The sequence below is a fragment of the Oncorhynchus mykiss genome, chromosome 22, assembly GCF_057628025.1.
Source record: "Oncorhynchus mykiss isolate SJ-2025 chromosome 22, ASM5762802v1, whole genome shotgun sequence".
NCBI lineage: Eukaryota > Metazoa > Chordata > Actinopteri > Salmoniformes > Salmonidae > Oncorhynchus > Oncorhynchus mykiss.
Genome location: NC_143043.1, coordinates 5,374,613 through 5,391,146, shown reverse-complemented (window position 1 = coordinate 5,391,146; position 16,534 = coordinate 5,374,613). Strand labels below are relative to the sequence as shown.

The 16,534-nt window shown below is 44.7% G+C and overlaps 1 protein-coding gene across 4 annotated transcripts in view; it reads left to right on the top strand.

Moving 5' to 3' along the window:
* Nucleotides 1-16,534, top strand: part of nalcn (sodium leak channel, non-selective) — a 289,782-nt gene that overhangs the window by 193,427 nt on the left and 79,821 nt on the right. The gene's annotated exons all lie outside the window — the stretch shown is intronic.

Below are 16,534 nucleotides of genomic sequence, written 5' to 3'. Positions count from 1 at the left end.
AAAGTCAAGTGGTCTGAATATGTCATGTTGTGTCTTGTTTCTGTCCTTTCCCTTCACCCTGTCTCCCTCTGCTGGTCGTTATTAGGTTACCTTTTCTCCCCCTCTTTCCCCCAGCTGTTCCTTGTCTCCTCCTAACTACCTCGTCACCCCTTTTCCCACCTGTTCCCTTTTTCCCTCTGATTAGTCCTCTATATCTCTCTCTGTTTTTGTTTCTGTCTTTGTCGGATTCTTGTTTGTGTTATTCATGCCTGAACCAGACTATCGTCATGTTTGCTGCAACCTTGTCCTGTCCTGTCGGAATCTGCCGGTCCATCTGAGCCTACGTATGTTTTGTATTAAAGAAGCTCTGTTTACGTTAATTCGCTTTTGGGTCCTCATTCACGCACCGTAACAGAAGAATCCAACCAAGAATGGACCCAGCGACTTCGGATCCTCTCCACTCAGCCGTCGAGATCCAGGGAGCGATGCTAGGCAGACACGAGCAGGAATTGTCTGCTGCTCGACATGCCGTTGAGACCCTGGCCACCCAAGTCTCCAACCTCACAGAACAGGTTCACCATCTCCGCCTCGATCCACCGGCCACTTCCAGGGCTTTCGAATCTCCGGAGCCCAGAATCAATAACCCGCCGTGTTACTCTGGGGAGCCCACTGAATGCCGCTCGTTCCTCACCCAGTGTGATATTGTGTTTTCTCTCCAGCCCAACACTTACTCCAGGAGCACTGCTCGTGTCGCCTACGTCATATCTCTCCTTACTGGACGGGCTCGTGAGTGGGGCACGGCAATCTGGGAGGCAAGGGCTGAGTGTACTAACCAGTATCAGGACTTTAAGGAGGAGATGATACGGGTTTTTGATCGATCTGTTTTTGGGGAGGAGGCTTCCAGGGTCCTGTCTTCCCTATGTCAAGGTAATCGATCCATAACAGACTACTCTATTGAGTTTCGCACTCTTGCTGCCTCCAGTGGCTGGAACGAGCCGGCTTTGCTCGCTCGTTTTCTGGAGGGTCTCCGCGCAGAGGTAAAGGATGAGATTCTCTCCCGGGAGGTTCCTTCCAGCGTGGATTCCTTGATTGAACTCGCTGTTCGCATTGAGCGACGGGTTGATCTTCGTCACCGAGCTCGTGGAAAGGAGCTCGCGTTCTCCGTTGCCCCCCTCTCCGCATCACTACCATCTTCCTCTGCCGGCTCGGGTGCTGAGCCTATGCAGCTGGGAGGTATCCGCATCTCGACTGAGGAGAGGGAACGGAGAATCACCAACCGCCTCTGTCTCTATTGCGGTTCTGCTGGTCATTTTGTCACTTCATGTCCAGTAAAAGCCAGAGCTCATCAGTAAGCGGAGGGCTACTGGTGAGCGCTACTACTCCTGTCTCTCCTTCAAGATCCTGCACTACCTTGTCGGTCCATCTACGCTGGACCGGTTCGTCAGCTTCCTGCAGTGCCTTAATAGACTCTGGGGCGGAGGGCTGTTTTATGGACGAGACCTGGGCTCGGGAACATGACATTCCTCTCAGACAGTTAAGGGAGTCCACGGCCTTGTTCGCCCTGGATGGTAGTCCTCTCCCCAGGATTCAGCGTGAGACGCTACCTTTAACCCTCACTGTTTCTGGTAATCATAGCGAAACCATTTCTTTTTGAATTTTTCGTTCACCTTTTACACCTGTTGTTTTAGGCCATCCCTGGCTAGTTTGTCATAATCCTTCTATTAATTGGTCTAGTAATTCTATCCTCTCCTGGAACGTCTCTTGTCATGTGAAATGTTTAATGTCTGCTATCCCTCCTGTTTCCTCTATCTCTTCTTCACAGGAGGAGCCTGGTGATTTGACAGGGGTGCCGGAGGAATATCACGATCTGCGCACGGTGTTCAGTCGGTCCAGGGCCACCTCTCTTCCTCCACACCGGTCGTATGATTGTAGTATTGATCTCCTTCCGGGAACCACTCCCCCCCGGGGTAGACTATACTCTCTGTCGGCTCCCGAACGTAAGGCTCTCGAAGATTATTTGTCTGTAGCTCTTGCCGCCGGTACCATAGTCCCCTCCTCCTCTCCCGCCGGAGCGGGGTTTTTTTTTGTTAAGAAGAAGGACGGGTCCCTGCGCCCCTGCATAGATTATCGAGGGCTGAATGACATAACAGTGAAGAATCGTTATCCGCTTCCTCTTATGTCTTCAGCCTTCGAGATCCTGCAGGGAGCCAGGTTTTTCACTAAGTTGGACCTTCGTAACGCTTACCATCTCGTGCGCATCAGGGAGGGGGACGAGTGGAAGACGGCGTTTAACACTCCGTTAGGGCACTTTGAATACCGGGTTCTTCCTTTCGGCCTCGCTAACGCTCCAGCTGTCTTTCAGGCATTAGTCAATGATGTCCTGAGAGACATGCTGAACATCTTTGTTTTCGTTTACCTTGACGATATCCTGATTTTTTCACCGTCACTCCAGATTCATGTTCAGCACGTTCGACGTGTCCTCCAGCGCCTTTTAGAGAATTGTCTTTTTGTGAAGGCTGAGAAGTGCACTTTTCATGCCTCCTCCGTCACATTTCTCGGGTTCTGTTATTTACGCTGAAGGCATTAAGATGGATCCCGCTAAGGTCCAAGCTGTCATTGATTGGCCCGTCCCTAAGTCACGCGTCGAGCTGCAGCGCTTTCTCGGCTTCGCGAACTTCTATCGTCGTTTCATCCGTAATTTCGGTCAGGTGGCAGCTCCTCTCACAGCCCTTACTTCTGTCAAGACGTGCTTTAAGTGGTCCGTTTCCGCCCAGGGAGCTTTTGATCTCCTCAAGAATCGTTTTACATCCGCACCTATCCTTGTTACACCTGACGTCTCTAGACAGTTCGTTGTCGAGGTTGACGCGTCAGAGGTGGGCGTGGGAGCCATTCTTTCTCAGCGCTCCCTCTCTGACGACAAGGTCCACCCTTGCGCGTATTTTTCTCATCGCCTGTCGCCGTCGGAACGTAACTATGATGTGGGAAACCGCGAACTGCTCGCCATCCGCTTAGCCCTAGGCGAATGGCGACAGTGGTTGGAGGGGGCGACCGTTCCTTTTGTCGTTTGGACCGACCATAGGAACCTTGAGTACATCCGTTCTGCCAAACGACTTAATGCGCGTCAGGCGCGCTGGGCGCTGTTTTTCGCTCGTTTCGAGTTCGTGATTTCTTATCGTCCGGGCTCTAAGAACACCAAGCCTGATGCTTTATCTCGTCTCTTCAGTTCTTCAGTAGCCTCCACTGACCCCGAGGGGATTCTCCCTGAGGGGCGTGTTGTCGGGTTGACTGTCTGGGGAATTGAGAGGCAGGTAAAGCAAGCACTCACTCACACTCCGTCGCCGCGCGCTTGTCCTAGGAACCTTCTTTTCGTTCCCGTTCCTACTCGTCTGGCCGTTCTTCAGTGGGCTCACTCTGCCAAGTTAGCCGGCCACCCTGGCGTTCGGGGTACGCTTGCTTCCATTCGCCAGCGTTTTTGGTGGCCCACCCGGGAGCATGACACGCGTCGTTTCGTGGCTGCTTGTTTGGTCTGCGCGCAGACTAAGTCCGGTAACTCCCCTCCTGCCGGCCGTCTCAGGCCGCTTCCCATTCCCTCTCGACCGTGGTCTCACATCGCCTTAGATTTTGTCACCGGACTGCCTTCGTCAGCGGGGAAGACTGTTATTCTTACGGTTGTCGACAGGTTCTCTAAGGCGGCTCATTTTATTCCCCTTGCTAAGCTTCCTTCTGCTAAAGAGACGGCACAAATCATCATCGAGAATGTTTTCAGAATTCATGGCCTTCCGTCAGACGTCGTTTCGGACAGAGGTCCGCAATTCACGTCTCAATTTTGGAGGGAGTTTTGCCGTTTGATTGGGGCTTCCGTCAGTCTCTCTTCCGGCTTTCACCCCCAGTCTAACGGTCAAGCAGAACGGGCCAATCAGACTATTGGTCGCATCTTACGCAGTCTTTCTTTTCGCAACCCTGCGTCTTGGTCAGAACAGCTCCCCTGGGCAGAGTACGCCCACAACTCGCTTCCTTCGTCTGCGACCGGGCTATCTCCTTTTCAGAGTAGCCTCGGGTACCAGCCTCCGCTGTTCTCATCTCAGTTCGCAGAGTCCAGCGTCCCCTCCGCTCAGGCTTTTGTCCAACGTTGCGAGCGCACCTGGAAGAGGGTCAGGTCTGCACTTTGCCGTTATAGGGCGCAGACTGTGAGGGCTGCTAATAAGCGTAGAACTAAGAGTCCTAGATATTGTCGCGGTCAGAGAGTTTGGCTCTCCACTCAGAACCTTCCCCTTAAGACCGCTTCTCGCAAGTTGACCCCGCGGTTCATTGGTCCGTTCCGTATTTCTCAGATCATTAATCCTGTCGCAGTTCGACTTCTTCTTCCACGATATCTTCGTCGCGTCCACCCGGTCTTCCATGTCTCCTGTATCAAGCCCGTTCTTCGCGCCCCCGCTCGTCTTCCCCCCCCCCCCCCCCCCCCCATCCTTGTCGAGGGCGCACCCATCTACAGGGTCCGTAGGATTTTGGACATGCGTCCTCGGGGCCGTGGTCATCAGTACCTAGTAGATTGGGAGGGGTACGGTCCTGAGGAGAGGAGTTGGGTTCCCTCTCGGGACGTGCTGGACCGTGCGCTGATCGAGGATTTCCTCCGTTGCCGCCAGGTTTCCTCCTCGAGTGCGCCAGGAGGCGCTCGGTGAGTGGGGGGGTACTGTCATGTTGTGTCTTGTTTCTGTCCTTTCCCTTCACCCTGTCTCCCTCTGCTGGTCGTTATTAGGTTACCTTTTCTCCCCCTCTTTCCCCCAGCTGTTCCTTGTCTCCTCCTAACTACCTCGTCACCCCTTTTCCCACCTGTTCCCTTTTTCCCTCTGATTAGTCCTCTATATCTCTCTCTGTTTTTGTTTCTGTCTTTGTCGGATTCTTGTTTGTGTTATTCATGCCTGAACCAGACTATCGTCATGTTTGCTGCAACCTTGTCCTGTCCTGTCGGAATCTGCCGGTCCATCTGAGCCTACGTATGTTTTGTATTAAAGAAGCTCTGTTTACGTTAATTCGCTTTTGGGTCCTCATTCACGCACCGTAACAGAATACTTTCCGAATGCACTGGGGATCATATTTCATGAAACTATGGAAACACTGGACCGTTAATTTAACAGGTCCGTTAAGATTCCTTGCCCAGCAGATGGGGAGTTCTGAGGCCTTTAATATGAGGGTCCTACATGCTATTAGCAATCCCAAATCTTATTAGCAAACGTTATTGTCATTATACAGTAATGTTGAGTGCACCACTGTTGGATTTTAAAGGCCCAGTACGTAATACTGTGAAAATTATGATATTGCCCTTTTAGTGTAAGAGCTGATTGAAAAGACCTCCTGAAATATCTGGCTGTTTTGGTGGGATGGAGTTTTGGCCTGCCTGGTGACATCATAATCATAATAATACATGTAATTTGTATAGCACTTTTAATTATTATATACATTAAAAACAACATACATTTAGAATCAATGCAGGTAAAATGGCAATAGTGGGCTAGGTGCTAAATACATTTTAGATTGGGACTAGGACTATGAAATAACAGTAGAAGTGGGTTTTAAGGCCTGTTTTAAAAGTTCCGAGCACTCCATAGGCAAGGACCAAGGGAGCAGAGACGTCTCTTGGGGACTTGAAGCAGTAAGGAGTGGGTGGAGCTGATGGAGATTAGATCGCTGATGTAGGTGGGGCTCAATCTATTCATGGCTTTAAATACAATCATGAGGATTTTGAAGTCGATCCTGTAATTGACCGGTAGCCAGGTGATGTGGCAGCACTATTCTGGATTTGTTGGAGCCTATGTAGTGGTTTGGCTGTCAGGCCCCCCAAACAGAGCAGTGTCGTAGTCGATCCAAGAGAAGATGAAGACGTGGGTGAGTTTCTCTGCATTTGTGTTATGTGAGCATCGGGGGAAAGAGAAGGCTCAAATGTGACTCCTGGGTTGGAGATGACAGAGGACAGGTGGATGGCCTGGACGTTGTTTGTAGGCCAGATGTTTCCAGCACTGTTGACCTGCTTGGGTATCCCAAAAGCCATAGCCTGAGTCTTGCTACTGTTCAGCTGGAGGAAGTTATCTTTCATACATGCCCTGATGTCCTATAGGTAGCTGCTGAGTTTTTCTAGGGCAGAGATGGTGTCTGTTTTTTGTTAATGTAAACCTGGGTGTCGTCAGCGTAGCAGTGGAAGTTGATGTTATAATCTCTGAGGATTTGGCCGAGAGGGAACATGTAAATTGAAAACAGGATAGGCTCCAGCACTGACCCCTGTGGAACGCCACGTGACTACAGACTCCTCCAATCTGGACTCTCCAATAGTGATGTATTGCTTCCTGTTGGAGAGGTAGGAGGAGCACTCTGAAACGCAGCAGGAGGATGTTGTGGTCTACGGTGTCAAAAGCAGCACTGAGATCTAAGACACTGATGCTAGGAGATCCTGACTGAATCAGCAGCTATTAGTAGGTTATTGGTAACTTTAACCAGAGCTGTTTCGGTGCTGTGCAAGGGCCGGAAGCCAGACTGGAAAACCTTGTACAACTGATTAGATGACCGATGTGACTGAAGCTGGTTTGCAACCACTTTCTCAAGTACGTTTGATAGGAAGGGCAGTTTGGCGATGGGCCTGTAGTTGGATAGGATGTCCTATTCAAGTTGGGTTTCTTCAGAAAGGGGGTTACTGCAGCTGTTTTGAAGATCAGTGGTACCTCTAATTCAGCAGTGAATTGTTGATCAGGGTGGTGACACACATACGCAGGCTAGATGAGCAGGTTTTGAGTAGGGATGTAAGGATAGGTTCAAGAGAACAAATAGTGACTTTCATTTTAGACATAATTAAAGTTGCTGAGGAGAGGGGCAGTCTCAGGAATGGGGGTGCATGTCATCTTAGAGGCCATGATGGTGTCAATCTTTGTCTTGAAAAGATCAGAGAAGTGATTGCACTGCTCAGATGAGGCTTCAGGAGAGGACAAGTTTGCAGGGTTAAAAAAGCAGTTGATGGTAGAGAACAGGGTTCTGTGTTTACCTTTGTAATTTTAAGGCAGCAGAGTAGCTTGCCTGGTGGTCTTTATAGGCCAGTAGGTGGGCAGTGAGGCCATCCTTCCTCCAATGGCCATGAGTCTTCATTCTGCGCAATTCATCAGTGAACCAAGGAGACGAGCGTTGGAATGTTTTTTTCAGGGGCAAGGATGTTCAGGGTGTTACTTGGAGTGCTGTTATACAGATTTATCATATTACCGAGGGCCAGCTCACTGCAGTCAGACTCAGAGGTGGACTGGATGTGTTCCTGGAAGAGGGATGGGTTAAGTTTTCTTAGGTTGTGGAATTTAATGGTCCTCTTTGGGTGGTGGAGAGGAGTTGGAGTGGTCAGACACAGTGTCTCGTCCTTGCGTACAGAGATGCCTAGCTCGATGACATCCAAGTCAGGGACAGAGACATTGCCAGTGATAATGAGGTCCAATATGTGTCCACGGTTGTGGATGGGAACATTTACATGTTGCACAAGGTTTAGACAGTCCAGCAAGTTAAGGGAGTCATCAGCCATAGAGCACTTGGGTGAGTCAACATGGATGTTCACGTGTCCCAAAATTACATACAGAGGTTATTAGTTCAGAAAACTCAGAGATTAAAGAGGTGCTTGGCCTGTTGGGTGGTGGGAAACAAGAATAAGGGTGAGAGGATTTTGTTGTAAAAGCAAGGCACTCCAATATTGATATTGAGATAAAAACAGCTGCATTTGACCTTTAAAGTAATCACTTAATGTATTGAGGTTTTACACCAGTTCTGTGATTATTTGACTAATGGTTTATGTTAAGATTTGTGAAATATTTTAAAAAAATGTCACATTAGTTGTCTGCTTCATTTAAATGTGACATTAATTTGCATGAGCCAAAGTCCACTTGTTCAATAGTTATTAGTATTCATCCTATGGTGCCGCTGGTTCCAATTACATTTATAGTGCCACCAACTGTTCTGTTGTAGCCATCTAATTTAAAAAAAATATGTATTTACCAGAAATTATTTCATATGGAGATAGAAAACAGCTGCATTGGACTTTTAACAATAATACATTATTGTAATGACTAACAAAAACAAGTATTTAAAATGTTGATAGGTTTAGCGGCAGTAAGTACAGTACTATTGTCTGGCACACTGCCCTTTTTGTGTGGAGGTGAAGGTTCTAACACCATGCCCAGACGGGACGCGCGTGCGCCATCGTGCGCTAATTGATTTTGTCTCCCCACACCAAATGCGATCACGACACTGTCACGTTCGTTGAATGGAGAAAACCAAGGCGCAACGTGATTTGAATACATTCTTCTTTCTATTTATTAACGAAGAAACACTAAACAAACTATACAAAACGTGCCGCTATATATAAACAAGTGCAGACACATGCAACTAACCATAGACAATAACCCACGAAATACCCAAGGAATATGCCTGCCTAAATATGGTTCCCAATCAGAGACAACGATAAACAGCTGCCTCTAATTTAGAAACAATCTAGGCAACCATAGACATACATAACACCTAGACTAGTGAACACCCATAGACATACAAAACCCCTAGACAGGGGCATAAACACATACATCACCCATGTCACACCCTGACCTAACCAAAATAATAAAGAAAACAAAGAATACTAAGGTCAGGGCGTGACAGATACGCAGGTTGAAATATATATAAAATAACTCTGAACCAATTATATTAATTCGGGGACAGGTCGAAAAGCATTAAACATTTATGGCAATTTATCTAGCTAGCTTGCAGTTGCTAGTGTTGGTCAATTTCTTCAACAAATGATCAGGTCTATATAATTATCAAACATACGTTAGTAATGGAAAGGAAACACAGACTCTTTGTTTAAGTATTAAAATTATCCTTTAGTAATACAATTGTAGGCAGAAGTTGGTACAGGGTACAGTATATGATCGCTTTCCCCAGGTTCTGCAAAATGTTTAAGACATCCTGTAACTCATATAGCCTCCATAGTCCTCCTTGTGTGAGTTTCCCTGGCAACAACATTTTAATAAATCTAACCTCCCCCCGACAGCAGCAACCATCTTGTCAGCAATTTAAATCTCATAAGTGGGTTTGACCGAAAACTTGACCTTTCATCGCAAGTATAGGGTCATAGCAAGGTGAACGAGTCCAGGCATCTTCTGACAGGTGGAGGTTTTCCTCAGGCCTGCGGCAGCCTTGTGTTCTCAGGAAACCAGTCGTATTCTCAGTACCTCAGATAGGTGGGACCCAGACAGGAGGAGTCTGAGCGTAGGAGGTTTCCACCTTCTGATAGTGTCTGAACAACACTCAAAACAGATGTTAACACACACACAAATGTCTCCTGAAGAGGAGAGTTTATCATAACACAATTTATTAACTCTTTAAAAAGTATGAGGCCTTAGTTTAACCTCTTCACTAGCTAATGTGTTCTATTTAGCCAGCTTGCTGTTGCTAGATCATCTGTCCAGGGATATAAATGTTGAGTTGTTATTTTACCTGAAATGCACAAGGTCCTCTACTCCGACAATTGATCCACACATAAAAAGGTCAACCGAATCGTTTCTAGTCATCTCTCCTCCTTCCAGGCTTTTTCTTCTTTGGACTTTATATGGCGATTGGCATCTAACTTTCATATTATTACTATAACTGACCTCGGTTCATCTTTCAATCGCCCACGTGGTTATAACCAATGAGGAGATGGCACGTGGGTATCTGCTTCTATAAACCAATGTGGAGATGGGAGAGGCAGGACTTGCACCGCATTGTGTCACAAATAGAGCTGACTTCTATTTTAGCACTTGGCAACGCAGATGCTTGTGTGCAATGATTGAATAACATGTATGTGTACATTTATTTTGCAAAGCTCGTGCACATGACGTGAGTGGTGTGGTCAGCATGTAAGTGGCCATGAGTTCTATAGGCACTTTGTCTATTCTATGGCCTTAACTTGTTATGGCTGCAATCCCCCATCGGGATAAGTGTCATCAACAACCGCTGAAAAGCATAGCGCTACATTCAATAAATATTACTACAAATATTTATATTCATGAAATCACAAGTGCAATATAGGAAAACACAGCCTAGCCTTTTGGATATCCACCTGTCGTGTCAGATTTTGAAATTATGCTTTACAGCGAAAGCAATCCAAGCGTTTGTGTAAGTTTATCGATCGCATATCAAAACATTAAGTACACTTTAGCATCAGGAAGCTTGGTCACGAAAATCAGAAAAGCAATCAAATTAATTGTTTACCTTTGATGATCTTCAGATGTTTTCACTCACGAGACTCCCAGTTACACAACATATGTTCCTTTTGTTCCATAAAGATAATTTTTATATCCAAAATACGTCCGTTTGTTTGTCGCGTTATGTTCAGAAATGCACAGGAAAGAGCGGTCACGACAACTCAGACGAAAATTCCAAATAGTTTCCATAATGTCCACAGAAGCTTGTCAAACGTTTTTATAATCAATCCTCAGGTTGTTTTTAAAATATAGAATCGATAATATATCAACCGCAAATGTCTTTCACAGTAGGAGAGGGAAAAGCAATACCTATCCAAACTCTGTTGCGTGAGCAAAACGCATGTGACCACTTGATGCAATGTTATCGGTCTGGCTAATTTTTCAAAATAAAAACCTGAAACTATGTCTGAAGACTGTTTACACCTTGAGGAAGCGATAGGAAAATGAATCTGGTTCATATCCCTTTAAATCCAGCAAAGGGAGGCTATGGGACATGGAGTTTTGAAAATAGAAGCCACTTCCTGTTTGGATTTTCCTCAGGGTTTCGCCTGCAATATTAGTTATGTTATGCTCACAGACAATATTTTGACTGTTTTGGAAACTTTAGATTGTTTTCTATCCAATAATAATAATAATATGCATATGTTAGCAACTGAGACTGAGGAGCTGGCCGTTTACAATGGGCACCTTTTCATCCTAGCTACTCAATACTGCCCCTGCAGCCATAAAAAGTTAAGGAGACAGGTCTTCCATCTTCCTCCCTCCCTTTCCCTTTCCTTCCTGCTATCAATATGTGTGTGTGTGTGCACGCCTGTGTCTATGTGTGTGAACCAAGCTGACAAGGTAAAAATCTGTCGTTCTGCCCCTGAACAAGGCAGTTAACCCACTGTTCCTAGTCCGTCATTGTAAATACGAATTTTTCTTAACTGACTTGCCTAGTTAAATAGGCCTAACTTCTGAGGCAACAAAGCGGAGAGACTGATAGGAGAATTTTTATCTTTATAATGGCAGATATCAAATGGACGTACGTTGGTTTATCCCTCAAGTTATGACGCGTGTGTATGAGCCACAGGGAGCTGCTGAGGGGAGGATGGCTCAAAATAATGGCTGGAATGAAATGGAGTGAATGGAATTGTATAAAACACATGGAAAATAAGTTTGATGTGTTCGATACCATTCCATTGATTCTGTTTCAGCCATTATTATTTGCATTTATTTCGTATCCATATTAGTTCCTGCCAAGGCAGCAGCTACTCTTCCTGGGGTCCAGCAAAATTAAGGAAGTTTATACAATTAAAAACATTACCTTCAACAACACATCATGTTGGTGCCTTCAGGCCACTACTATCACATATCTAAAACACAATAAACATGTGTATGTGTGTGTATCTGATTTCACTGATAACATGAGTTACTTTATGGTGAATAGAATTCCATGTAGTCATGGCTTTATGTAGTCATGGCTTTATGTAGTACTGTGCGCTTCCCATAGTCTGTTCTGGACCTGGGGACAGTGAAGATACCTCTGGTGGCATGTCTTGTGGCGTATGCATGGGTGTCTGAGCTGTGTGCTAGTAGTTTAAACAGACAGCTCGGTGCATACAACATGTCAATACTCCTCTACTTTAAGCCAGGAGAGATTTACATGCATATTATTAATGTTAGCTCTCCATGTACACTTAAGGGCCATTTAAGGGCTAATTGTAATTTTACAAAGTCGTTTTTTTTGGCACCTGACGACAACACTGGATAGTAGTCCAGGTGTGACAAAACTAGCGCCTGTAGGACCTCCCTTGTTGATAGTGATGTTAAGAAAGCAGAGTAATACTTTATTATGAACAGACCTCTCCCCATCTTAGCTAGAATTGCATAGATATGTTTTGACCATGACCGTTTTACAATCCAGGGTTACTCCAAGCCAGTTAGTCTTCTCAATTTGCTCAATTTCTACATTATTTATTACACATTTTTTTTAGTTGAGGTTTAGGGTTTAGTGAATGATTTGTCCCAAATACAATGCATTTAGTTTTTGAAATATTTTTTTCTTGCCACCCATTCCGAAACAGACTGCAGCTGTTTAAGTGTTGCAGTGATTTCACTTGCTGTGGTAGCTGACGTGTATAGTGTAGAGTCATCAGCATACATAGAAACACAGGCTTTACTCAGAGCCAGTGGCAGGTCATTAGTAAATATTTTAAAAGTAAGGGGCCTAGACAGCTGCCCTGGGGAATACCTGACTCTTCCTGGATTATGTTGGAGAGGCTTCCATTAAAGAACACCCTTTGTGTTCTGTTAGACAGGTAACTCTCAATCCACAATATAGCAGGGGATGTAAAGCCATAACACATAGGTTTTTCCAGCAGCAGCTTATGATTGATCGTGCCAAAAGCTGCACTGAAGTTCCACAATATTTGTATTATTAATTTCTCTCAGCCAATCATCAGTCATTTGTTTAAGTGCCGTACATGTTGAATGCCCTTCCCTGTATGCGTGCTGAAAATGTGTTGTTAATTTGTGAAATAGCATTGTTTCTGGTCAAACACAATTTTTTCCTACTATGGGTTGGTAACAGGCTGATTGGTCGGCTGTTTGAGCCAGGAAAGAGTGCTTTGCTATTTCTGGCTTGCGGAAATTACTTTTGCTCCCCTACAGGACTCCTTGGCGTTGGTAAGCCCGGACCGGATACACACACTTTCATGTAGGTTTAGATTGAAGTGATGGTAAATATGAGTGGCAATATCATCCGCTATCATCCTCATTAATTTTCCATCCAAGTTTTTAGACCCAGGTGACTTGTATTTGTTGATAGACAACAATATTATTTTCACCTCTTCCAGACTCACTTTAAGGAATTCAAAATGGCAATGCTTGTCTTTCATAATTTGGTCAGTCATGCATGGATGTCTATAGGTTCAGATTTCTTTGATGGCTTGTTTGCTAATCTTGCCAATGAACACAAAAACCTTTTTACCCTAAATGTAATTTAAGGTGCTCCAAAGCTTTTTACTATAATCTTAATACCATGTATCTTTGTTTCATAGTACATCTTCTTTTTGTTTAGTTTAGTGTCACTATTTCTCAATTTACAGCACGTTTTCCAATCGGCTGTGCAGCCAGACTTATTTGCCATTCCTTTTGCCTCATCCCTCTTAAAACCTCTCTAGGGTAGGGGGCAGCATTTGGAATTTTGGATGAAAAGCATGCCCAAATTAAATGGCCTGCTACCCGGGCCCAGAAGATATGATATGCATACAACTGGTAGATTTGGATAGAAAACACTCTAATGTTTCCAAAACTGTGTCTGCGAGTATAACAGAACTGATTTGGCAGGTGAAAACCTGAGAAAAATACATTCAGGAAGTAGTTTTTTTTTTGGTTTTGTAGTTTTTTATTCAATGCCATTACAGTATCCATTGACTTAGGACTAAATTTGCAGTTCCTATGCCTTCCACTAGATGTCAACAGTCTTTAGAAATTGTTTCAGGCTTGTATTCTTATAAATGAGGGAGTAAGACCAGTCTGAATGAGTGGACCCTACCATGTCGCAGAGCTTTTTCATGCGCAATCCCGAGAAAGTGCATTTCTTGTTTACCTTTTATATTGACGACGTTATTGTCCGGTTGAAATATTATAGATAATTTAGGCTAAAAACAACCTGAGGATTGAATATAAACATCGTTTGACATGTTTCTATGAACTTTATAGATACAATTTTGATTTTTTTTGTATGCCTGTTTTGACTGCGTTTGAGCCTGTGGATTACTGAAGAAAACGTGCAAGATTTTTGGATATAAAGATACTTTTGATCGAACAAAAGGAAAATGTATTGAGTAAATGAATGTCTTCTGATTGCCACTATATGAAGATCATCAAAGGTAAGGGATTCATTTTATCTCTATTTCTGAGTTTTGTAACGCTTCTGCTTGGCTGGTTACTGTTTGTAATAATTTGTCAACTGGGCTATGTTCTGGGCTAGGTATGCTTTCGCCGAAAAGCATTTTATAAATCTGACACCGTGGTTGGATTAACAAGAAATTAATATATAAAACCTATGTAAAATATGTTTTGTTTTCAGAATTTTTATAATGATAATTTCTGTATTTGAATTTGGCGCTCTGCAATCTCACAGGATGTTGGCCAGATGGGACGCTAGCGTCCCACATACCCTAGAGAGGTTAACCACAAATTATTTTGTTCCTCATCAATCCCTGGGGAGTTAACAGTTTTTAGTCATTTTCTTTATAGGTGCATGCTTATTAGTAACTGGAAACAGCAAGTTCATGTGTCAAGTGCAGTGTCTATACTAGGCCCAGCCTTTGGAACTTTGGTTTTCCTAGATATGGCTACTATATTATGATCACTACATCCGATGGATTTGGATACTGCTTTAGAGCAGATTTCTGCAGCATTAGTAAAGATGTGATCAATACATCTGGATGATTTAATTCCTGTGCTGTTTGTAACTACCCTGGTAGGTTGACTGATAAAACCTGAACCAGTTTGCAGGTACTGGTTACAGTTTGAAGCTTTTTCTTGAGTGGGCAGGTTGATGAAAGTCAATATTTAGGTCTCCCAGAAAATACCTCACTGTTGATATCAATCACATATTGTACATTATCAATCATTTTAAAAATGTTGTACAGATACTGACTGTTAGCACTTGGTGGTCTATAGCAGATTCCCACATTTAGGTGAGGCAGGTTAACCTGTAGTCATATTACTTCAACAGAATTTGACATGAGATCCTGTCTAAGCTTTACATGAATATGACTGAACATAAACTGCAACACCTCCACAATTGGAATTCGTGTCTCTTCTGAAGATGTTAAAACCATGTTTTGCTACCACTGTATCATCAAAGTTATTATCTTAGTGAGTTTCAGAGATAGTCAGTATATGAATGTTATCTGTTACTAGCAAGGTATACATTTAATGAACCTTGTTTCTTAGTGCAAAAAAATGCCCACATTAATATATTTAGCCTTTTTATTGCTTTACTGGCAGGCTTATCAGACGTAGACATGACAGTGATATTTATGTTTGGACTGATGGACAGTGGACTTCCTACTAGGTCAAACCGCCTCATTGCTAACATATAACTCAGGTTCACAGATGCATGATTCTTGCATACAATAGCTGTAGGATTGACAGAGGCATTCAGGGGAGTTGGATGTACATAAATTAGGTTACTAATATTATGACTGTCAATGCCCCTGGGACAATGTACATTTGCAACAGCACTATGACAACTCAGCGACACAGTGGTAGGGATAATCTGCACAGGGTTGGGTCAACTAGCACAGCCTTGAAATGTTTGGACAGGGTCCAGGAGCTACGATTTTTTGCCCCGGGAACCAAGATGTTGCTCACCATAGAGCTGCCAATGATGGCAGCTGGTGAAATGGTTGAGGAGGTCCGGCTGTTCTTTCGCCTTGAGTGGTTTAGAAGACTGCTCAAGGACCGATGGGAGGTGGGGCCCGATGGACCCGAGCCAACCGTAGAATCAATTTTGGCTGATGAAGGGGCAGGCATCACAGACACACTCACTGTCCAATGAGGGGGGGGGGGGGGATCTTTGAAGGTCTGAACCCGACATAGGATCCCCATAGAGCTGCCTAAAACAACAGCCAGCGAGATGGGAGAGGAAAACCCCCCAGTCAGAACATGGCACAAAGGTACAGGTACCACTGGATCCTATCTTGAAGCAAAAGTCCCCAGGGTTGAAGGCGGCGGAACCTCTGGATCCAGGGCAGCGAAGCCAGGGAGGCCCCTATTGCCAAAGGCTTCAACTTTTGACTTCCAATGCGAGTGACGTGCCTCCATTGTTGGTTGGTAGGATCAAGAATAGGAACATCCACTTAGTAATTCAGAAGCATTCTACAAACTCAATTTTCCAGATAAGGGGGGGAACCCCTTCAGGGAGGGAACCCTGCAGAGCACTGGCCTGTCGGCTGTGAAGAGACGACACGGCGGCGGCACTCCCACCAGACCAGAATGGCGTTCAGCTACTGGAGTTGAAGAGAAAGAGCAAGTAGGTGGAAGACGATACCCCAGTAGCATGTGTAAGTTTGCTAAGATTAGCCACTTCGTCCTTGTAGTCCTCTGTATGCAAACAGTTGGTACTTTGAAAGAATAGAGCAAAATAAACAGGAATTTACAAAAATTTCGCTATGAGCTACAGTGGGTTCTCCAATACAGCCCGCCTCCCAAAACAAGCACAGCCAGTGAACACACACCCTGGTCAAACATCAGTACGGCAAACAGAGAGAAAGTGAAGAACTTGCGCACTGTATGGCTTCTGG